Below are 24,182 nucleotides of genomic sequence, written 5' to 3' on the forward strand. Positions count from 1 at the left end.
GAGTTGTCAGTTTGGCTCTCGACCAGGGTTTGGCCCGGGCTCTCAGCAGACATCATCATCAGAGGAGAGCCAAGGCCTCATCTCGCTGCACATACCAATGAGATGCACATTAGTATATATATATATATATGTGTGTATTCATATGTATCCACGAGGGGAGTCACCTGACACTGTCGCCCCCTTGTGTGGCTTCATGACACTCCATCACTCTGGGGTTTATATCACATGTATGCATATAAGCACACGTGTGTGTGACATGTGAACCCGCTTTTATGCTCCGTCCGTCTGGATTTTTGTTTTTCATACAATCCAAAGACGACGAGTCCGTCCCGCCGCTGTTTAACCTGCGTGCTCCTTCACCTCCCCGTGTGCAGGAGGATCCAAATGAAATTCCATCACGTCGGCCGGGGGGGAGGCCGGACGCATGCATATACACAACACTGGCGCGGCTGTTTTTACGAGGCACGCCGGATTCAATCCAGCGTCATGCGACTGCCACGGGAGGCAGGTGGCGAAAGTAACGCCCGCCAAAGTGGTAAACTCCCTCCCCTCCTGCAGCATGTTGATGCATCGTGTGGCCGTTTCATGTCTTTATCCATCATAACTCCTCAGACAGAGGGGAGGTTGCCATTGGTATGCACAGACAACACCGGCGAGATTCACCACCCAGAATACTGCTGGGAGATTATACCCTTCCCGCTCCACGCAGCGGGGATTCGGTCCACCGTAAGTAGAGCACACGGGAGCTGGTGAGGTGTGCTCGGAATGAGAGAGCGTGGCACAGGATTCGAGAACTGCCACAAATACAGCAATCGCTCACACTCTTGGCTTCTTTTTTAACCTTTTGTTTCCCTACGGGAACTCCTGTTGAAGCTGTTGCACGACAGATTAATCTGACTGGTTGTCATTCAGCGCGCTTTCATGATCGGTCGACTTTGCCATTTAATTGGACTATACTCGTATAAGCATTAATTACATGAGTTACTGAATGAAGTGTGGGACCACCTTGTGACACTAGGGGTCATTGTGCCTCCTTTCAGCTTCTTTTTGGGGTTGACCCGCGACGTCATGTAGCAAATCAACTTTAGCAGGTGGCTCGTTGGCACAGTGTTGGTGTGAGGTTAGGCTGTGCCTTCACCACATGTCGCAGGAATGGGTAGACCACATAACAAGTTCCCAGCTCCATTATTTCGTTAACGGTTGCCTAATTTTGTAGAAGCTCTGCACAGGGTCCCCCATTGATGCCTTTTTTTGTTTTATGAGATGTTGGAAATTATGAAAGTATGCTTGGAAATTAAAGAAGTGTACAAAAATGTGAGTGTTGGAGGGTTAACTGACCAGGGTCGGGTCTGGTTGGGCAGGGTTCAGACAAAAATCCGGAAAGGATTGTGGGCCTGGGGTCTGGTTGAGTCCCATAATAAGTGATAATAAGGAGACACTGATTGGAAAGTGATTGGACTCGTGTTTCTCTTCTGGAGCTGGGAGGTCTAGCGTTTTTTGCGGCAGCACAGTGATCGACGGGAAAGTTTTCCATTTGCCGTAACCGTAAATACAGTCAGAGTATTCTTCCGCTCACTCTGTGTCTGCATGCCGTCTTCAAGCCAGGCTTGGACGAAACAAAACAAAACAAAACGCTGGGTTTGTGCCGGGTTTGTTCAATAATCTCAGTCGTGTTTGAACATAAAAAATACAGCCCAAGCCACACTGTAGCTGGTCCCATGTCAAGCGCGTCGCTGTGTCTTTCTGTCGTCCATTAACTCGCATTTCAGGTCAAATAAACATTATTGGACAAAGTGCACTTGAACGTAAATAGTAATAATTTGAATTCCCTGGCAGTGTTATTCAGATGAAAGACTACAAATTCAGTCAAACAAACATGTTGACATGTATTTAAAAAGTCTGTTTTTCATTGGATCAACACAATAATTACATATTTTAATGTGATATGTGTGGTGGGCAACCACAGGCAGCACATGCAGGACATAAACAACAAGACATCAGTGACAAATTATTCCATGAGGTGGCGGGAAAAAAAAACAAAATGACTTTGCGACACAGTTTACACAAGAGAAAACAATAATCACGCTCAAACTCTAAATTAGTTAATCGATAAATTATTCATCGATTGTTTATAGCAAAATCTCGGAGGGAGCGGCGCAGGAGGCGTCGTCGCAGAGCTTCAGCTCACGCATCAAATCATTACACAACGAGCAGCAGCAGCAGCAGCAGCTTTTATGAAGGGCTTATGTAGTATCAGAGACAGGAGGGAAGCAAAAAAAAAACAACTGAATGAGGTAATTTGAACAAGTGCAGCGACTCGCCGCTGTTGCCATGGTGTGCGATGACACACAGTGGAAACAAAGATGCAGCACAGTGAAATGAGGAGTTTTTTTTTTTTACAACAATCCCAGCTGGCTGTTACATAACGACGGGCAGTTAATGAAAGTTTAAAGACCACTCCTCTCGCAGATACTTCACGGTTCTTTCACCTGCGTCTGATTTCCAACACCGACCACGTCGCCGTTTGTCTTACTCGGGGAACTATCCTGACCCATTAAAACAGCATCTGTGCGTTTGACTTAATACGGGCACGGAGGGCTGTCTTAATTAATAAGCAGGCATCCACCAAACTAATCTGCCTGTGTTGTGAAGTCTGTCCTTTCCATTAAGTGGGACTCACATTATCTCCTAATCAAATTAGTCACTTAATTGTGGCCCTCCCTTGATGGATTCCATGGAGAAAAAAAGGGTTGTGGTGGGAGGGTGGGAGGGGGTTTGAGAGGGAGTGCCCTGTTTGCTGGGATGGAACACAGCTGTTTCATTACGATATGAATTTTTTAATAACTAAAGCGTTCGCTGTCATCTCCTCGCTTTGAACCTTTCGCGGCGGGTGAAGTTGGAGTTGACATTTTATCCACTCGCAGTGTCGAGTGTTTAGCTCATGTGTTGGGTTGGGGGCTAAGTACCTCGCCCCAAGGCCACTACCCGATTGCCCCAACAGGGGATTGACCCCTGTCATCCACTGATCACTGGTGTGCTGTCTTAATCACTTCCCCCTCACTCGCCTGCTGCAACCGCTTGATCTTGGTCGATACGTCAGCTCCTTCAGCCGTGATCGAGCTCCCTTTCTCCGAGTCACGATTCATCCTCTGCGTGACGTGAGGATTCTACTTCCACTGCGGCGAGCGGCATCTTCCTCCATGAAGGGGTAACACCCCCCACCCCCTCCCCCTCCGATGAATGGCGGCGCGTGTTGGTAGTTTTTTTCCTCCGCTGATGGAGTTTTATCTCCTGCCCTTTCAGAGCAGGCCAGACAATAAAAAGAACCACAGCAGTGTGTGACAGGTTAACCCTACAGTAATAGAATACTCTTAATAGTCTCCGGCATGAGCCAAAAGAAGGCAAAGGGGGGAGGGGGTGGGCGGGGACAGATTGCCGAGCTACCTCAGCGTTGATGGCGCCGGGCGCCGTGTTCTCGCTGTTGCCGGGAGGGGAGCAAGGACAAAGAGAGGGCAGGTTGATGGCTTAACGGGTGGTTTGATGGTTTCATGGGGTGAGAGGGAGGTTTGGACGGGGCAGCCGAACAGCTGAAACAGGACGGGGGTGGGGGTGGGGGTTCACATTATAGAAAATGATGGCAACCAGCTGCATCAGGTATGCAGTATTTAAATGTACACAGTGGTGTTTGGAGTCCTGGAACAACCACACTGAAGACCATCACCACCTTCTGGTGATATGACAGGAAAAGTAGTTGGAAAGTTGTTGTTAGTTTCTGTTCATTTTTCAAGAGACAAATTAAGATAAAGAGACAAAGGAACTCCTGACTTCTCCACGGTAAACAAAGACAGATTTGCCCAAACAAAAACTGAAGGTAAAGCTTAACGTAAGACATAATTCATGTCCCTGTTCTTCCCTTCAGAGTGTGTTGCTCTTGTGGATAAAAGTGTTAGTGTAGAACTTGTTAGTTGTTAGCGTGAAGATAAAGTGGTCATAGTTCCCTGATTCTTGCTCCTGAGCATGAGGTGCGTGTTTTTAATGACACGCTGGTTCTCGTCGCTCAGAGCTGGAGCTGTGATTAAAGTAAGGGCTGCAACAATTCATCATCAACTATTCTGATCACTGATTCATCGGTTTCTGATGTGACTATTATCTGGTTTTCTTGCCACATTTATCCCAAAATTTGGAGAAGAATTTCAAAATTTTTGGACATTTTATGGACCCAACGATGACCCCGTCAATCATGAGCTGCAGCCCCACTTTTAGTGCTACATCATGATGAGATGACATCATCCTTGGGGAGGGGAAGCAGCTGTTAGAGGAAGTCCAAGTAACGTACAAATAAAACACAGACAACAAACAAAGTCTTAAAAACTTTTTTGTTAGATTACAGGATCCTTGAGTCTCGCCTCTCGCTGCCTTACGTTCACGTCCAGAGCGGTGAATATAGTCGACGCTATAACGCGGCGCTAATGCTTGTGCAGAACATGGAGAATAAACACAATCAAACTGAACAAACAGTCGGACGAGATTGAGACGATGTTGTCCCGACGTTTGACGCCGACGTGTCTGTTCCCCGGCAGATAATCCCCGCACAGACGCTTCCAGTGGTGCCACACACATACACGCCCGCTCAACCACCGCGGCCTGCCTGTGTTTGTTCCTGTAGCACCTCTTGCTTACAGTTTGTCATGTCCGAGTATAATTAGGCTACTGCAAACCGAGGCAGCGTCGGTGTCATCATCCTCATCAGGGCTGTAGGAGGAGGAGCCCGTCTGTCCGCCGCTGCACCGTCCTCCACGGCGTCTCCTCAGAGGACCTCTCCGCTCTGTGTGGGTAAGATAATAGAAGCTCGCTCAGAAGATGTTAATTGAGGGGAGATAAAGTGCAGCCGTGGCTGGAGGGATGCGGCGTGCGGGGGCGAAGGGGAAGGAGGGAGGGCTACCTGATTAGAGGCTGAGGTGTTTGACTTACAGCTTCTTCTTTTTTTCTGTCCGTGTTATATGTGGCACTAGATTTTCAAAAAAAAAAACAGCAGCAGCAGCATGCATCAAAAAAAAAAGAAAAAGAAAACAGACCTTAAAGACAGATATGAAAGTTTCTCCTGAATCATTTGTGTTGTTCAGTGCAGTGCCATGCCATGCCATGCCATGCTGTGCTATAGCCTTGAAAGGCCTGATAAGGCCAGGAGGATTAATATATTTCACCTCTCAGTAGCTGCTGGAGCGGAATGGTGCTGTCAGGTTCTGCAAGATGGAGCTGATATGGAGGGGTGGTTGTGGAACTTTGTGTGTGTGTGTGAGGGGACAGGGAGGTGGGGAAAATGTTTAGTGGCGCTGGTTCTTGTCACGATACTGGAGTTTCATCAGTGAATCATCAATGAAAAAATACAGTATCATTTATCCGTATCTGCTCGTTTTATGTGCTCGTGGTGACTGGGGTCGGTGAGGTCGCCCGACACCGTTTGTCTTGTTTCCCCCTTCGACTTTTCTCAGAGAAACTTTGCACTTTCAGAAACAAAGGATTGTGTTATTTTGAAAAATAAAATACCTTTTCTGAAACTATCAGACCTGACTGAGGGAGCGTTTGTGCGTATACAGCAGCAGAGCAGGGGCGGGCGGTGACCGTAAATGTTTACCCCGTTAAAAACTTTGGAAACTTCTCGTGAAAACTCCTTTGTGTCTCCAGTCTTACTTGCTGCCTCCGTTTGTCTCGACATAAAACAAACCACTTCCTGTGTGCAGCGGGGATAATGTCGCCGGGTGACACCACATGCAGACACCTCCACATTGAGAAACACAGATGATAGACCGAACCTGCGTTTGTGTGAACTCATTTGTCGGTGGTTCAAATGTCACATTTGTTTATATTTAAAAGTTCCGTACTGCAGTGTTGAATTCTAGTTTTTTGATCATCCGCACGCAGCCACCACGTAGAGGGAAGACGACAGACTTCACGTGGGCTGACGGAGGAGGAAGCGACGACCAAAAAAGGGTGTTCCCATCCAAAAAAACAAAGATTAATAATAGTGGTTTATGCATAAAAAAAGGGATGGGATGGATGGATGGGGAGGTTGCGCGGGGGAGAGCAGACTCCTGATTCTGCCCAGGAGAAAACGGATGGAGACGAGAAAGCGGAGGGCGTGAGGACAGACGAGGCGAAAACAGTGGCAGCAGCCGCTATAATTGCCTGAATGCCACTGGGGATTGCTTTCATTCAATTGAAGCGTTCGCTTCTCTCCGTACAAGGGAGGGAGGAGAGGGAGAGAGGGAGGGAGGGTGAGGTGGGGTGGCGTGGGCGTACGAGCGGGCGGGCGGGCCCGGAGATCCGATGGTGTCCCCTCTCTCCCTCTCTCTCTCTCTCTCTCTACAGAGATGCGGGCGATAGCTTCCCATGTACAGCAGAATCTCCAGCATCAGTGTGAGGCAGTGCAGAGAGAGAGAGAGAGAGAGTGAGAGAGTGAGAGAGTGAGAGAGTGAGAGAGCATGTAGTGCTGTGAGAGAGTGAGGTAGTGATAAGGAGGTAGGTGGACTGCAGATCAGACCTGTCAGATGTGATTGTGCACCCGAGTGCAACCGTACATGTGAGTGTGAGTGAGCGAGTTTGATATTTTCCAAAGACTCCATCACCCCCAGCCCCCCCCACACACACACACACACCTCAGTCAACACCACACACACACACACACACATAGCTGCCCAAACACTCTCCCAGAGGAATCCTTGTATTTCTTTATTCGGGCTCCTGTTGGTGCACATTGGATGCTCTGCTCCCTCCTCCTCCTCCTCCTCCTCCCTCATCTTCTTCTCCTCCTCCTCCTTCTTGTCCTGCTCTTCTCTCCTCCTCCTCCTCTTTGCCGCTCTCACAGCCTAGTTTTCTTTTTTTCCCCCTCCCTCCCCTCTTCAATCTTGTGTGTGCAGGTTGTATCTGACGGAGGGACCGGTGCCGCGCTCTCTCCCATCACCGCGCTCGCTTCGGCAACAACACTGTGAGTATTCTCATGCTAATTTTGGCTTCTCCAGCCGCTGCCGATTGTGGGTTTGTGTGTGTCTCTCTCGCTCTCTCTCCGTCTTTCTCTCTTCTTCTTTCTTCCTCTTCTTTTTTTTTCCTCTTCGTCTCCTATTCTTTTGCTGTTCTTTTTTATTATGATTTCATCTGTGGCGCACAAACGCTGTGTGGCAGGCAGGCAGGCAGGCAGCGCGGGAAAAAGAAGTGGATACCAAAAGGATTGAGAGCGAGACGATGCACAGAAATAGACAAGAGAATGTGAAAGGAGGCGAGGGGGGGGGGAGGAGGAGGAAAGGGAAGAAGGGAAGAAGGGAAGAAGAGATTTCTGCTGCCGACACTGCTGCTGCTGCTGCTGCTGCTGCGAGCAGCCGGCTCTGCCTCTGGAGGTGTTTCTCTTGGAGGATGGTGGAATTGCTGAAAGGGATAAAGGGGGCGGGTCCTGGTTTTGTGAGTAGATAGTTGTGGAGGAACGATAGGGGATGTTGTTGACGAGCTGAGAGCGCTTCATCAGACAGCCGGGGCAGCTGGAACCAAGGAATCTCTCTGCCGACTAAACTTCTGAGTCATTTTTGTTTGTCTCTCTGTCTCTGTCTCTGTCTCTCTGTCGTTATCATGTTGAGAACGATGATGTATATGTATATATGCTACTCTCTTTTCTCGTGTTGATTGAGAAGATGAATGGTACGCGGATGTGTTGTCTTGTCCCACCTTCTTCTCCTTCTCCACAGCGTATGTGTTTGCTCAACAACAGCAGCTCCATGTTTTTCCATTCAACATTTCGCACCCACGTGTCTCCACATGTTATACAACCGTGCTTCATCAGAACATACGTGGTCTGTATAAGCATATTTGTATGTGTGTATAATAATGCGGGAAGGTCAGTGTCCGTTTCTACAGCCCATGAAGTGTGTGTGTGTGTGTGTGTGGGGGTGTTGAGATGGCGAGGCCCTGCAGTGCCGCAGCTAACGGGCACACAGGGTCAGCGGGGGCAGATGTACTGTATGTCACCGACACCAAAACATCTCTCCAACTCCATCTCTCGCTCGCTCTCAGGTCTTTTGGCACGAGTCGTGGAAACACAAGACACGGCAGAAATAAAGCGTTATTGGACCAACAGAAACGCTCGCAACACACTTTGGCAGATTCATTTGGCAGAGAGTGAAGGGACTGATCTGTGCGTGGCAATTAGGCAAATTTCAGAAGTAAAGCATCTGGCGAGGCGAGAACGGCTCCGCCTGGCAGAGGATTTTTCCATTTTAGTTCCATTTTGGAGACGGCGACGTCGCAGCCCAGAATGTGTTATTTCACAGCACTCGAGCAGCATGGCCGCTCGGGGGGTTGCGGGGGGGGGCGGCGGCGGCGGGCGAGGGGGAGGAAGAAACCAGAGCATGAGGGATCTTTTTGGGTGGCGTTTTTTTTGTGTATGTTGATTTCCAGTGACCTGCTAAGTAAGAGCGCTGCTTTGATTAACGATGAGTAGGTTTAATATGTGCATGCTCCCTTTTCTCCGGCCTATCTGGGATGATGGCGGCCCCGCCGACGAGCGCCAGCGTCTCCTAAAGTAGGCTGAAAAAAAAAAAAAAAGGAAAAAGAGAGAAAGAGAGAGAGAGAACTGTTCCCCCAATTACGGGAGATTAGGTTACCCTCCACCAATCTGAGTCCTTAAATCCCTTCTGTTTTTACAGCTCTGTCTGCCCCAAATGTAATCCAGCCTGCAGAACCTGTGCAGAATAGCAATAAAAAAAGACGCTAGAAACTTTAGCAAGCAGTGGGAATATCCACTGGGAGAGAGCACACGCACATGATAATTGACACAGCGCTGTGTTTCACTTGGCTGCAATTAACTGTGTAACAGAGGTTGTCAGTTGGAAGGCGAGAAAGCCCAGACTATCTCGGCGCGTTTAACACACTTGAAAGTGCAACATTTATCGCGTCTGTCCAGGGTTTTCAACGCGTTTCCAGGTTAGCGCGGGGGCCTCTCGGCGGCGCCCAGGTAGATGTTATACGCCGCCGCTTTTATCCTTTGTTACCACAGTTTTGAACACATCTGAAAAAAAAAAGAAGAAATCAAACGATTGTTTCTGGGGCGAGCGCGCACGAAAAAAAAAAAAAAAAAAAAAAAAGCTTATCATCTATTTTTAGTGCCTCATTGTTGCCTGGGCCACAATTCATGCTCGCGTCTCGCGGTTGTGTGCCATAAACTACGTTGTGCTTCACAGCCAGGCGCTGGCTGGTGACAACTCTCACCCACACATTAGTGATCTATGAGCCGTGCACCGCCGGGGGGCCCCCCCGCTGCCTCGCCAGCCGCTTTCAAACGCACACGACCACAACAGTGTCATTCTGCCGGTGTGATAGCACCCATATGCGCCCGAGAGCACCTGTATTACCGTAATGTGCCGACCCTTTATTTCTCATCACTTATCACACAAACCCCGGCTACACGCTGTAGTGGGGGCGGGGTTTGGGGGGGAGCAGGCCAAAAAAAAAAAAAAAGCTCATAAAGATAAAAATCACATTTCACTAGAGGGTGCTTGTGTGACAGTGATATATGCTGTGAGCATGCTGCCACCTCATTGAGATGGGAGTGAGTTCTGGGTGGCTAAATCAATTTGTGCAAAGGCCGTCGGCGCGAGTATTGGTTTCGTGATATGATCTTTGTTGTCCATTTTTAGAGGTCAGCGCGAGCGCAGCGACAAGGGCAACAAGAACCTGACCGCTCTCCTCGGCTGGTAAATGATCTCCCCCAAGAGGACTGTGGGTAAAGTCAGTCTGATCACGAAGGTATATGTGTGTTTTGGTTTTGTTCGTTTTTGTTCTCCCGCCCTTCAGGTTCAGACTCTACGGATTCTCTATTAAGAACGTGCGTTCATCCATTACCAACACCGAGTCTTGATAGAGTGTCCAAGAGCCAGAGGCGAACTCCGTCCGCGCATTAATCGCTGTAATTACTCAGCGAGGGTGACAGTGATTCTGGAGGTGCGTTCGAGTACATATACCAGCGGAGGACCGGGGGGTGGGGGCAGAGCAGTCAATAGGTGAACCTGACTCCCTGTGATGTCTGAGATCTCCGGTCAGGAAGTAAAGAAAAAAGGGCAAATCTAGCACTTTCCTTATATGTCGTCATGTGTCAAAGTGGATATCAGACGTGCAGCAGCTACATGTGTGTCTTGCACACGTCTCACAGCGTGATCATCATCTCCAGGCGGTGCCGTAAAGTCATTTTTCTTTTTACAGCGTGTGAAGCTGAAAACAACACAGTCTTCTAACGAGCGCGGTGTCCTTCGAGCCGAACGAACTGGAAACATGTGACACATTGAGAGGAAGAAAACTTCCCTTTCACCCAATTCAAAGTCCCGATCACTCTTGGACTGACCTGTGAACCGCAGTGAAGTGCAGCGCGCGGGGATCACCACAGCAACTACTGCTTAGCAACAAAGATGCATTACAACAGAAAACAACAAACAAACTAACGTGACATCATGTGATTCAGTGTGTTGGAACAACGCTGCGTGCATTTGCTTTACAGGCGCAGTCGTACAGATGTCGTGTCTGTAAAGAAAAGGCAGCGAGTGGTCAAATCAAGGCTGTAAAGTCAGGGAAATAAAAGTGGAGAGTGTGAAAAGCGCCACGTTGTCTGTGCTGGGGCAGAACACGTCGGCCTTCGTGTGACGTTCCCCGGGAACGCGTCTCATAATGATGTCAGCGCGGCAGACGCCTCATCAGGACAGCATTGTCGGCCGTAGTAAGTGAATGGAATTTAATAGTTCCCTTCTTATCTGTCCGGGACTTTCACTTTCTTCTACCACCTGCAGCAAGCAATCATGGGAAACAAGCAAGTCAGAGACTGTTTTCTTTTTTTTTTTGTTTTTTTTTAATTAAGAACATTTCTTAGCATCATTGAAGGCAGGACAAAAGGAGACGGGGAGCAAAAAAAAAGGACATTTCAGGCGATTTCTTTGGGTTTGTTTTTCTCATTAAACACAGCAGAACCAACCTTCTGATACCGGGCGCTCTGGAAGCAGAGGCCAGGCTGGAGCGACAGCGTTGAATGTGTGAACCTGTCAGTGCACAGCAGTGAGTGTGTGTGTGTGTGTGTGTGTGTTTGTGTGTGTCTGCAGGGGAGGCTTTGAAATTTCATCCACTCCGTTCCTTTTAACTCGGCTGAGGGGATGTATGCGTCTCGCTCCAGTTGTCCAATGGCTGTTAAGACGCTCCCGAGCAACCCCCACCGCCAGCAACCATTCACACACACACACATGCTCGCACACACCTCGCTATCTGCCTCCACCACCACCCCGCTCCTCTACTCCACCAGACCCTGCATTGTGTCAGGTAGTTTAATGTGAAATTGCTTTTCTTTCAAATTTCCCCCTGGAAACGCGGGTCGTCGCAAAATGTTACATCTCATAATGGCGTGTTATTGTTGTTCCTTCATACGAGTCTTTGGCTTGTGAGCGCAGGATGTTTCAGCACAGAGCTGAGGTCACACTCGACTGTTCTCCCCGTCAACCCTCTCTCCCGCTCTCTTCGCGCTCCCTCCGTCTTTGCCATCTTGGATTCTACACCTGAGCTGGTCGTGTGCTCGGCTCGGCTGTAACCCCGCTGAAAACTGTATCGCCGCCTCGCTGTTTGATTACGCTGTGCATTAGCGGGGCTTAAATTTAATTTGTCGGGGCCGACGCGGTGCTACAGGCCTGGCCTATCAGACACACTTTGTAAAGGCCCTGGAAGAGCCTCCCAGGGTGATCCTATCAGTCAGACACACTGTCAGCAGACACACTCAGTTAGTCAGCATTGAGTCAGAAATGTGGCCCAGCCAAGCCACACGCCACCGATGGCTGCTCCGCTGCGCCGCTGCTCCGGGGCATCAAACTCCCCCGCCTGCCAATCAAAGCCCCAGCAAGGATGCTGACCTTTGTTCCCCTGTTGAAATAAATGCTTTTCAACAGGTGATCCGAGCGACATCACTGCCTCAAGTTTAAATATAACATAGGGTTGTTTTTTTTTTTTACCTTTTCTTGCTTTAATCCAGTCACTTTTTTTTTTCTGTGTAGCATTTTATTGAACCCTTTAACGCCGTGCCTATCGCAGACGACACATTGTGCAGGTGCACTTTTTCCACTCGCGCTGTTGCAGGAAGCCGGCGAATCAGCGTCTTTTTGTCGCCAGAAAGGGGAAAAAGTGGGAAACACACCTGTGTTATTGTGACATTGAGACAAAAACTTTTATATTTTTTTAATACTTTGAATATTTTATACTATACATTTCAAATATAACACACAGAATCTGGTGTTTGTGTACAACTACAGTGTTTTTCTTCTTTTGAATTGTTAATACACAATTTTAACATGCTAACTGCCAGATATTGAAAGTTATTCTGGAAAAATAGGCAAAAGCATTCAGTCACAGGGCATTTTCTGTCCCTTTTATAGTTAAAATAGATGGACATTTTGAGGCTTAGGTGTTAAAGGGTTAAGATTAACTAAACTAAAGATTATTGCCTATCATGTGTGAAGTAAGCTAGCATGACGATGGACATGAATCGACCGCTGCTTTGTCAGTGAAGCACAAACATTAAAGAACAGACTACAGCAAATGATTTTGTAAGGAACCATTAAAGACAAGTTAAGGAGAGAACTGAAGTGCTAAAGTTAGCCCACGGGCACCTCTTAGCTAAGCTAGCATTAGGTTGGATGCCAGCTTTGTTAATGAAACCCAAAAGTTATAGATAAAAGAACAGATTGCAGCTAACGTTGGTTAAGTGCCACTTGTAAAGTAAGCTAATAGAAGGACGCTCGTTAACCCCTGATTTGTTAATGATTAACACAGTAACCCAGTAACGACACCAGCTAAAGTGGCTAAACTATCACCTGTGTGCAGAGTGAACTCACACTTGCTTTGTTAATGAAACACAGATATTTAACACTGACAAACATGACCGCTGGTGAGGACAGCTAGCATAAGGATGGACATTAACTGACCCTTAAACGTAAGAGTTTTTCCTGTAAAGTAACATGAGACAGCAAACTGTCAGGCCTATGAGGCGACATACTGTCTTAAGTGCACAGTGAGGTATTTAAATGTGCATTTATTTGTTCTAGTTCATGCTTTCAGTAACACATAATATACATTCATACTGAATATGTTGTTTACCAGGTCCAAATAATATGTGCACAGATACAAAAAGTAGTCACAGACATTAGAATATTATTATGCACACATTTGGTTTTAGTATTGTGTGATTTTGTTCTGGAAAAAGTGGGCCCTGGATTCTGTATAAAAAGTTGTTCAACGACCTTTCAAGCCATCCGTCACATTCACTTGTTACAGCACTGCTGTGTTTATGTCGTTAGGTCTGCTGGATTGATGTATTCTTAGATTTTTATTCAGTACACAATGTCAGGCTTCCGACAATCACCTTAATAATAATCACCTGTCCAAACGTGGTAATTAGCATCTTCCACTACTGTGATCTACATTAATACGCAGCAGGTTAATGTCATGTTTCCTTACTGAGAGTATGTGGAACGTTTGAGTGCAAGGTGCTGCCTCCGCAGCTCTCTGCTGTGTGATTATGCTCCCTTTTTGCTTTGCCTTATTTTTACTCTCACATTTTCATCCTCGCAGATGACTATATCAAAATAACTCGATCTTAGGCCACTCAAGGCTGCTTTTATCGGCGCTCGCAGAACGAGAAGGTCAATTTTTCAAGGCATTTCATGGGGGGTGGGGGTCAGAGGGGGGGTTCTTCAACCCGCTTGTTACTAAAAGAACCAAGAAGGCCTTGCGCTTCCCGAGGCTCTAATTGGGATCCATTTTCATTTTCATATGATTTTAAATGTCAAGAACAGTGTGCACGCAAAGTGTTTTGAATTTGCTCAGGAAGGCCTCAGTCTGCGGGTCAGATGAGTTGAAAGCCTGTTGGTTTATTATGAAAAGAAGACTCACTGGAGAAAAGCACTCAGCTGCAGAGTTCCTCCATTCAATAGTGGGGGGGGAAAAAAAGAACGAAAAGAAAGATGATGTTCTGCTTCTGACCTCATCTGTGCTCCACTGAGAACATAATGTCAAAAGTTGCCAGCGCCTTTCTTCTGATTTGATAGAAACAAATCGTCAGGAAGGACACGGTGGCCAAGGCGGCAACTTTTAGAGGTTCTCCCTGGATGCTGCACTCACTCCTCACCTTCCTAAGTTACTTAAGTCAGGTGGTTAAGTCCCTGAAACATACAAAAGGAAATGTAGATTTTGTTGGTGAGTACGGTGATGTTGCTTCAGTCCTCTGGGTCACTCGTATGAATCGTATGAACAGTATTGTTAGCGAAGATTAATTTGGGGTTCAAACTCTTTGTGTTCTTTGCCGTTTGCGTGAAAAGGCTTCTCGATCAGCAGAGAATGGTTATATAAAGGAGTCATTCCTCCAATGGAAAAGTCTCTTTAGCAAATGAACAATAACAGCGTGTTGGCATTCAAGTGACAAAACCCTCTCGTGGTTTATAAATATAATCTCATCAGCCAAGAGCGAAGGAGGAATTAATGCCGCATCTTCACTCTAAACTTTCGAGTTTGGATGAAAACAACAAACTGTCGACACGGGAGACGTTCGTTTCATATTTCACGTCAACAGGTTTGTTTCAGCAAAAACAGAGCAAGTACAACGCCGGGGTAGACGACGTGTTTTTGTTTTGTTTTTGTTGCTGGACTTTGTCCAAACTCACCACAGTTCAGAGAGAGAAGATGCCTCCTGTTGACTGTTCTACCAAACGGCTACACATCCCCTCAATAGTATAGCTGTTGGCTGCAAAGTAACCTCCATTATGTAGACATTAGTGACATCTGATGGTGAGTCTGCAGATTGTCACTAATTGAGGATTCTTCTGGTCACATCAGGGGACTACGGTGGCCTTTTCATACCAGAAGAGATGTAAAGTAAAAGGAAATATTACTTTCCAAATACAAACATATTAAATTAATGCCATTAAAGTGTCCTTCATGTGAGAGCTGTCAGTAAATAAATCAAATGTATTTAATTTTATTTTGGTAAAGGTTAGTGACAATTAAAATAGTTTTTTCTTCCACGTTTTTATATTTGCTTAACCTTAGTTTAAACCTTAGTTTTGGACCATTGGGTTCTCTCCTATTCTGTCAAAGGTTCTGCCCCTGGTCCTTCCTTCTGTCTCTACCTCACCTTCCTCTTGTCCTTTCTGCCCCCCAATTTCACCACAACCTGTCTCGGCAGACGGCCACACAGCTTTGGTTCCTCTGGTTCTGTCAGAGATTTCCTCTTCTGTTAAAAGGGTTGTGTTTTTCTCTCCGCTGATGCTTGGGTTTCTCTGCTCTCTATAATATTCTAAATGTTACTGTATACAGTACCTTATGAGAGATAAGGTATGTTGTGATTTGGCACTATACCAATAGAATTGGATCAAGGTAAAAGTATTTTACTAGCTAATGAATCTCCAATAAAATCCTCTTAATTTAAGTGAAATTCACGTTTAGTTTCTCAGCCAAAATCGGCATACTAGGTTTACGTGGCTGTGAAACTCCAAATTTTAATGTAGGTATTTCGTCTTTCCTGCAACTGAAGTCCCTTTGTCCAAGCAGCTGTGTACTTCTACCTTAAACGTCCCATTCATCCCTTCATTTAATAAATAAATGACACCCAGACGCCGACACCTGAGACATACAGACTGATAATGCTGCTGCTGCCACTCGCGTAATGCTGACAGGCCGGCCCTCTGCGCGGATCACAACGAAACCGATCCCTGCGCCGTCAATTAGCAGCACCTCCAGCTCAAGACTGAACTTCTTTTGATTCCCGCGCATAAAGGGAAAGAGCGGCGGGGAATCTCTCCTGGGTCACGGGAGCGAGCGCCGTCTCCAGCCTTCATACGGCGAGCACTCAGGTGTTTGCTATTTTCTGCCAGACGATTACAAGCCGAGCGTCTGTTCGCGGCTTCGCTCTCGGTATAAATGTGTCCCAGGGGCGGTGTGACGGAGAGGAGCAGAGCGGAGCGTCCCGGCTCCACCTCCACCGCAACCCCGTTTCCTCCACAACACCGTCAGTTATCGCCTGCGCCGCTCAATATGAATGATTTAATTACTTGCTTTTTTAGACTTGAGCAATTATAGCTGAGCAGCACATATGTTAATTATATCTGACCTCACATTTTCTGCTGCTCTGTTAATTGTTCGCTCAGATGACATTCCCGGATGACTGTCATTGCTGCCTGCGTATCGGGCAATTTAAAGTGGGTGGGGTATATGACAGCAAAATGGCCGCGTGACAGTTTTTAGTCGCAGGAAAACTTTAAACTGCGTCTGCGCAGCGTGTCGGCCCCATCACTTGTCCTCTTAACCCCAGCGGTTCCACCTCTGTTGCCAGTGGTTACATAAATCCTCTCTGTATCAGGTCTGGACTCTGTGTGGCGTCTGCTGCTCACATTACGACAGAGAAAAGTGGAATATTTTGCGGGTGATTGTGTTCACAACAGCGGGGGAATCTTTGAAGAACCCACTCGATGGGGGAAATGCCTGGCTCGGGCTCACAGGAAACACAACACTGTGTTGTTTGGGAACAATGCAGAGATTTGTCTTGTGATCTTGCAGGAGAATCTCTGGAGAATGTCTGGAGGACATTTTTGTCCTCGCAAACAATGCCCTCTGGACATTCCCAGGACTTCAGTAGTAAGCAGCTATAGACAACTTTTTTTGTCCTTAACTTGTCTTTACGGTGTGAAAAACAGCATAACGACGACGTTTAAACGACACCATCTGTTTTCTCATTGGCCACCTACTTTATTCTCTTTGCGACTGAGTCACAGTTCTTTGTCCCTGCTGTTTGTTTCCGTCCTTAAAGCCGCAGTAGGCAGCGTCGCCGGCTCTGAGAGCCAAGATTCGTTCATGACACGTGCTTCTGGAGGTAACAACCTGACACCGTCAAGAACTCCAAGAACCTTTTGAATCCTCGCAAACGCTTCTGCGCCGAGAATGGCTTTCTGGAAACCTTTGTATTGATAACAACCAGGAACCACAAGGACACAGAAAAAAAAACTTCTGCTTTCAGCTTTTCGCCCACAGCGGATCATCTGCCTCCATCTTGGCTTGTCTCTTGTTTCCTCGTCTTTTCCAACAAGTGCACTCATGTCCTCCTTGACAACATCCGTGAACCTTCTCTCCTCAACATCCTTTGTCCATCCTTTATAATCACTATCTCTCCTCTGCACATGACCAAACCATCTCAACCTTGACTCTCTTTCACTTTATTTCAAACCGTTCAACCCGAGCTGTCCCTCGAAAATACTCATTTCTAACCATGTCCATTCTGGCCCCTCCCAGTGAAAATCTCAGCACTCCCGTCTTTCAGACTCTGGTACCTCCCCTTTCACTTTTCGCTGCTTCCCTGTTGCCTGTTTAATCAAGTGTTTTTTTAAGATCAACACACAGTTTATAGTGTCCACAAATCTTGTCAGGTGCGTGTTCCCAGCGTTCGTGTTTGGCAAACGCGTCTGTGATTCACAAACGAGTGAGTCTGAGGACGCCGTGCGAGGGGGACGCGGAGCTCACTTCCTGTCGGGTGCGACACGATGAATCCCCCCCCCCTCTCGCGTTTATTGCCCAGGAAACATCAAAACCCACTAATGCAAACATAAAGAGAAACAGCTTGCGGTGACAAATTGCTTCCTGAACTAATACATCTTGTTGAACGACGCGAGAATTTCCCCGCAACATGGTTTCATCACAACAGCTTTTTATGACATTTAATGGGGGACTGTTTTCACTTTTGCCATTACCGCACACCGAGGTTTAATTCTGGCGGCAGCGAGGAGGCAGAACAGAAGTCACGGCAGCGTGGAAAGGCAGAGAAGACACACAGCAAGCTCTTCAAACTCATTTTTATCTTGTGATGCGATCGCAGCCGATGAAGCAGCGGCAGGAGAGATGAGAAATGCACGCGCCGCGCGACACGATTACATTAGTTAATGCAGCAGTATGTCTGCGCGTGCTGTTTCTAATAGACTGTGCTTTTGTTTGTCACCTTAAGTGAGCGGAGCGCGCTTCTTTCTTTCGTTCACTCCGCTACGCTGGAGTTTGGATTTGGGGAAAATGGGATGAATCTGTCTCTGTTTCGTTCAGCGAAGAAAGGGGCTGTGTTGCAGTTCCTGTTGTACAGGTGCTTAAAAGAGCATAAAGTATTAACATACGCCAAACCAGGGACTCAATTAATGCCAGTGAACTGAGCGAATGTCGTCTCACATGTGAAATACTTTCACTTCTTTGCACACATGGAGTAAAAATAATGAGCATGTGCCAGAAGTAGACAATTAAAAATCCGGTGACAGAGAAAATTGTAATTTACTGTATATTTAAATTTTTGCATCAGTGTCCGTGTGTTATTAACAGTAATGAATTAATGTTGTGACCTTTTTGGATTATTTTAACATAAAATAATAACAAAAAATTACCTTTTTTACGTTTTTCTTTCTTTCTATTTTGACTAAAAACTCTTTACTCCTATGTTGACTAAAAACGTGCGGTCTACATTTCTGTAAGGATTACTCTTCAGGTATGAAACTGCACATTTGTAATATTACAATAAGATAAGATAAGATATTCAGTCATCCAGCAGCTCTCAAAATAGACAAGACAGTAGATATGATGACTAAATAAAGACATAAATAAAAGCCTTGTTGGAAAAATGTGTTCAGGGAAGTGAAAGAGCAGCGTGCTTTTACTTTGAAACGGGAGCACGACGTGTTGAAACTGCGGCGACAGATCACCTTCTCTGTCTGTTTTGTGCTGATGGGATGTTTACACGTGTCACGTGAACAGTGTGGCTGTTCCACAAAGGAAAAGCAAGATGTTCTCATCGAGTGTCGGGTTCAGTCACATCAGTTGTCGCCGTAATTTGGAGTTCTTTCAATCAAACATTTGCACATTGTACACACAAATGTATAACTTGTAAAACAACGTTTCTGTTTAAAAAGAGTTTACGATTTACTATTTTCCTCCACCACAACTCAAAAATAAACCACCATGGTTGGATTATGTCACTAGTTATCAGTGTTGTTGACAACTCATAAGGTGTGTTTATTTGACTAGTAGCTGTTTCCTGCTGGATAGAACAATAACTTTTGTCATTTGTCATAACCACAAATAACAGCTTTGACAAAAAAACACTTAGAACTTTTCACATTAACGTTTTGTTTTCCTTCAGTTAGACAGATATTCACATCGTATCATTGTATTGTGATATTATCGGTATCGTGTATCGCACATCACGTTGTCGCATTGTGAGACACTCGTTCCACTTAAATGGAAACCGTTTCCGTCGACTCTTCAAACCTCAAAGGTTAATTCATTATTGGATCTTGTGCTGGAGAAATTGGATTTGAATAGGATTAGTGTTGAAGAGTTGTGGCTGTATAAGTGATCACCATGAGATGTGTATTGCTTCTCGACTGTAAAGAGGTGTTTTGCCGCCCTTTGATAATGAATGAATTAATTAGCATCAGCTACAGTTGTTGGGACCAGCGCTACTGAAACACCGCCATCTTGTGTCAGGTGAACTACACCTCCGCTACGTTCACTGAAGGGAAAAAAGAAAAGAAAAAGTTGTCCACTCAGATGTCGTCATTGCTGCCCCGAAACTTCCTGCTCCGGCAACCTTTCATGAAACATTTTCACGAGGCACACAAAATATGAAAGAAAACTGCAACGCTAGGTGTTGGTATTTTTAAAATGCTTTCCAGGTGTTAAATATAGTTAAACGGCACAACTACTTATGTCAAGCATTTGCTGTGCAGCTGCATTATGTGTTGGTGTGTGTGTGTAGGGGCAGAGGTGACATTTATCATGTTGGAAAAACACTGCAGATCACTGCACACATTTCTCTGCAGGAGAACCACTTTACTCGTTTTAATTAGCAGCGTTGATGTAAAGTATTTATAGTCGCGTTGCTGTTGGTGAGTCTCACCTCGTCTCTTTGATTCTGCAGGTAATTTGTCTCCCTTGGAACGGGTAGTTATTGCGTCTTTGAAAAACTAACCCTATTTATTTTTTACTTTATTGTTTTGGTTAATTCAGCTCGTTCAGCATTAAACCTAATGTGAGCCGTCAGCGTAACATCACTCAGAACTGTGAAAAGCTTCTCCCCCCTGGTGGTAGGAAATCGTTCTGCAAAAACAAACCTTTAAAGTTCACTGCCCACACAGTTAAATACACAGAGATTCAATTCAATTTTATTTGCATAGCGCCAAATCACAACATACATTATCTCCAGGCACTGTACATAGACAACGTCATCAGCATCTGCCTAGACAGGTTGGGGTGTAAGGAAAAATGGGGGAGGTGTGAAACTTTAAGCAATTTATTGTAAAACCCAAACTGAATACATCCGACCTTTATACTGCCCCCTGGTGCTTTTTGCCAGTATTGAAACCTGCAGATATCTGAGATCTTAAACTTTCCGTCTTATTATTCCAGAAAACGCTTAGACATCGCAATAAAAGCTACGATCCACCTCTTTATCAACTTGGATCTTTGGTAATCCGATAAAATGTCCTCTCAAATGTCCACAACATGTATCTACTATTGAGCTTCCTGCCAAAATGGCAGTTGTTTTGGTTCCACGTGTGACGTCAGCCACTGTAGTTCTGTTGTCTCTCAGCTCCAGTGGTGTACACTTTTCGAGCTTGTTGCCATGGATTGTTAATTGAGTCTAGGAAGTAGGTTGGCAGCAGCAGCAGCAGCAGTTATCCACCAGGGGGCGGAAAAAAAGAATTCCCTTTGAACTAAATACATACAGTCTCAGTCTAAACACTGAAACATTGCGTTAGCAACAGACCCAGTAGTGTGAATGAAAAACATTTGACCTAATTATTAAAGTGTTTTGACATGGACATAAAATAACAAATGACAAGAACCGTGCACATAAGGGATGAAAGCGTCACGTATATCTGGCCTGGTGTAGCACAGCATTAAAGGGATGCAAGGTAACACACGCAGGGTAAACACACTTAAGCACAGGTGAGGGACTGATATCAAAAGTATAGTATATGTCTGCCAGGTAAAATGTACAATCGATACAAGATAAAAAATACATTCTGTGGAATTATACATATGAAGAATCTGCATTGCAAAGCATCCACATTTGTGTTAGTAACATGACTTGAAAAATGTATTCTGCTCCAGTGCAAACGTAACTTATTTGGGTCCAAAATGTCAAAACAACGTTATTAATGGACGACTGTCTGGAACGCGAAGAGGAATTTAACAAATTAGATCAAATGTGTGTTTTTCGAAAGTTGGAAGTTTCTCACTTTCTGTCAGGTGCGATGTTTCAGTGCCGTGCGTGTTTTTTTTCCCTGGGTTTTCTCGGTTGAGATCGGCAGCTGATGGCAGCACACATTCATTAAGCAGAGCGGCTCCGTCGTCTGGCCACCAGCATCCGCAGACAGCTGTCACTTCAGTGAGACACTCCTGCACTGATTGTACATCAACATTCCACCGCACAGCTACTCACTTGGACATTTACATACACATCAACACGGGCCGGCTGCAGTCAGAGCGCCGGGTGACTGTCAGCACCCATTACACGCCTACGACCTTTGCTCCTGCTCGCATGCGGATGTGCAGGTGGATGTTTGTGTCAGAGTGGATGATGGTGACGGTGATGTACAGAACACTATATTATTATTATTTTATTTTTTCCCCACACTAAAACCATGCAGTAAAAGGAGTTAATTAGCGTTAGCGACGTGGACGATACAGCTGGTGAAAGTATGGGCTCTGGCGAGTTCACAGTGTCACCTATTTTAAGTCATCATTATATATACAGTATGTATACATATATACTGTATATAGACCTAATGATTCATGGGCAGAAGGTTCATTGGAGGAAGACAAGGAGGACAGTTGGTGTCAAGAGAGAGGGCAGATGATCCGGTGTGGTGACCACTCAAAGGGAGAAGCCGGACGTAGAATAATGATGATTATATATAGGTTGTAATGTCTCATAGTTTCCTCAGCTTTTACGTCAAATGAGGGTGTTGTTAAAATAGTTTTTGACCAAGTGTCAGTGCTTGGCTACAGATACAGAGACAAAATCTTAATTCTCGGAGTGAGAAATTCAAGTCATATCAATCTCCATTTGAAAGATCTGCTATTGATTCATTGATTGATTCATTGTCTACCACTACATCCACTGGAACTGACTTAAGCCCGTGTCACATTGTGCATCGCATATGGTGGACCCTGGTATACTTGTGCGTCAAGGTCCTGCAGTATCCCACTTCACCACACCATCGGGTGGCGGTCTGGACACGGGGAATAGGTAGTACGCATTCCTACCAAAGACGAAGAAGAGAACAATGCTACAGCTCCCTCGGACACGTCGGTTTCGACGGGCGTGTCCACTGGTTCGAGGGTCGCCAGGTGGAGGCTTGGATGACTATCCTTGGCGACTACTTCTTCTATTGTCTCATTGTTTTTTCTGCGTGGTGAGCAGAGCTTAATACTCCCCCTACCGGTGAGGCGGAAGTTCAGTTCGTGCATGCGCCACTGTCCACGCACACCCAACACAATCTATGCGTGTGGAAGTTTACCAGGCCTTTACCGGGGATCAGATTTATTCAGGGAATCATTCGAAATCAAAACCCTGTGATGGACTGGCAAACCTCTCCAGCAGGGATTGGCACCAGTGACCTCTGGTGACCCTCATGTGAAGGATGAAGTGATAGAAGATGAATTAATTAATTAACTTTTCAAGTGGTTCGAGCTAAAAATAATACAAAATACCTCGTTTCGTTGACTGAAGATCCAACAAGACTACACCTCTGTCAGTGGACATGACGAAGCCGCTGCATATTAAACTGCCTTTTTCAATCAATTAATCAACAATATATAAAAAGGATAGAATAATTTCAAAGTGAAATATGGGCTTTCACCTCCAAAGTGCACATAAAGGAAATGTTTTACGTCTTATCCTCCTCAGAGGAAAGTTTTACGACATGCTTCCCCTCACTGTTCCTGTACATCACTGCAGTAAAGAATTCAATTCTTTTTCTCCCTCTTCCCTTTCTTCCTGTTCATTGGTATTCAAACACACTGGTCCAAAGATGGCGCTCAGTTGAAGAACGTGGAGGGGGGTGTCACCTCTCAGTTAAGGCGGGCTGCCATCCTTGAGGGCCTGGTGTGCCTGGACAGCTGGCCTCAGAGTTAGCAAGTGTGACCGCGGAGGAACGGCCGCTAAATAACAGCGCCTGCAGCTCCGTGCGGCCGTGTGGTCGGCTCGCCGACTGACCGGGCGGGCGTGACGCGACAGGACAGAGGCCAGAGCCAGAGTCAGAGCCAGCTACGATCCATTACTTTTACCTGAGGAAGAGAGGAGGAGGAGGAGGAGGAGGAGAGACGGGGAGCTTGAGCTAAGGCCAGAGCTCCTTTTCAAAGCTCTCCTCTGCATGCTAATTCCACCTCCACTTTGAAATAGGGATCACAATCTGCCGTCTGAGAAACGTGGCCTCTTAAAGGAAGAAGATAAAAAAAATCCCTCCTTCCTGCTTGACGATTTAGCGACAGCCACTTTGCACACACGTGCACATTAAAACATGGCGTGCAGATGAAGTGGTTTTTGAGTACAACTCTAGTTTGGTAGTTTTTGTTGAACATTTGAGTGACGAGATGTGTTCAAAGACCCTGGTAGATGTCATCACTTCTGGAAGATCTAGAGTGTGTCGAGAATTAGAGGAGTGGCTTCAGGATGCATTCAAAAAACCTTGTACATTTCATAATTTTCTGCAAACACACGTGAAGACACTGGACTGGACGATTATATCTTTTAAACTCTTATGGTTATCATGCAGTTGGCATTACCTTGCATTCTAAGTGGTATTAAATAAGTATTGAATTTGATTTGCAGAACCTTGGCTTCACCCATGTTAGGAAAAACAAGACTTTTTCCGCAACATTTGAGACAATTTACCTGGAAATGATCCCAAATGCCCCCCAAAATAAACAAAAACCCAGTTATTAAATAAATCAAGCAACCACCTCTTCACCACCGTCCAAAACTTGACCATGCACGGTAGACGGAGCCACGCAATGAGCATTTGTGCAAAGACCATGAAGCAGCGGGTGATTTCTGAGGTGCTGCTTACAGCTCTCATCACTATTGGAGT

The 24,182-nt window shown here is 45.9% G+C and overlaps 1 protein-coding gene across 3 annotated transcripts in view; it reads left to right on the forward strand.

Annotated features, from left to right (window-relative positions):
* The window catches only part of LOC122784870 (RNA binding protein fox-1 homolog 3-like), a 498,591-nt gene that overhangs the window by 178,190 nt on the left and 296,219 nt on the right, over positions 1-24,182 (forward strand). For all 3 annotated transcript variants that reach the window (XM_044050270.1, XM_044050274.1, XM_044050273.1), the window contains exon 4: positions 6,918-6,985. The gene's annotated coding sequence lies outside the window, so the exon portion shown is untranslated. The remainder of the gene's footprint in view (positions 1-6,917; positions 6,986-24,182) is intronic.

Source organism: Solea senegalensis, linkage group LG19, assembly GCF_019176455.1.
Source record: "Solea senegalensis isolate Sse05_10M linkage group LG19, IFAPA_SoseM_1, whole genome shotgun sequence".
Taxonomy (NCBI): Eukaryota; Metazoa; Chordata; class Actinopteri; order Pleuronectiformes; family Soleidae; genus Solea; species Solea senegalensis.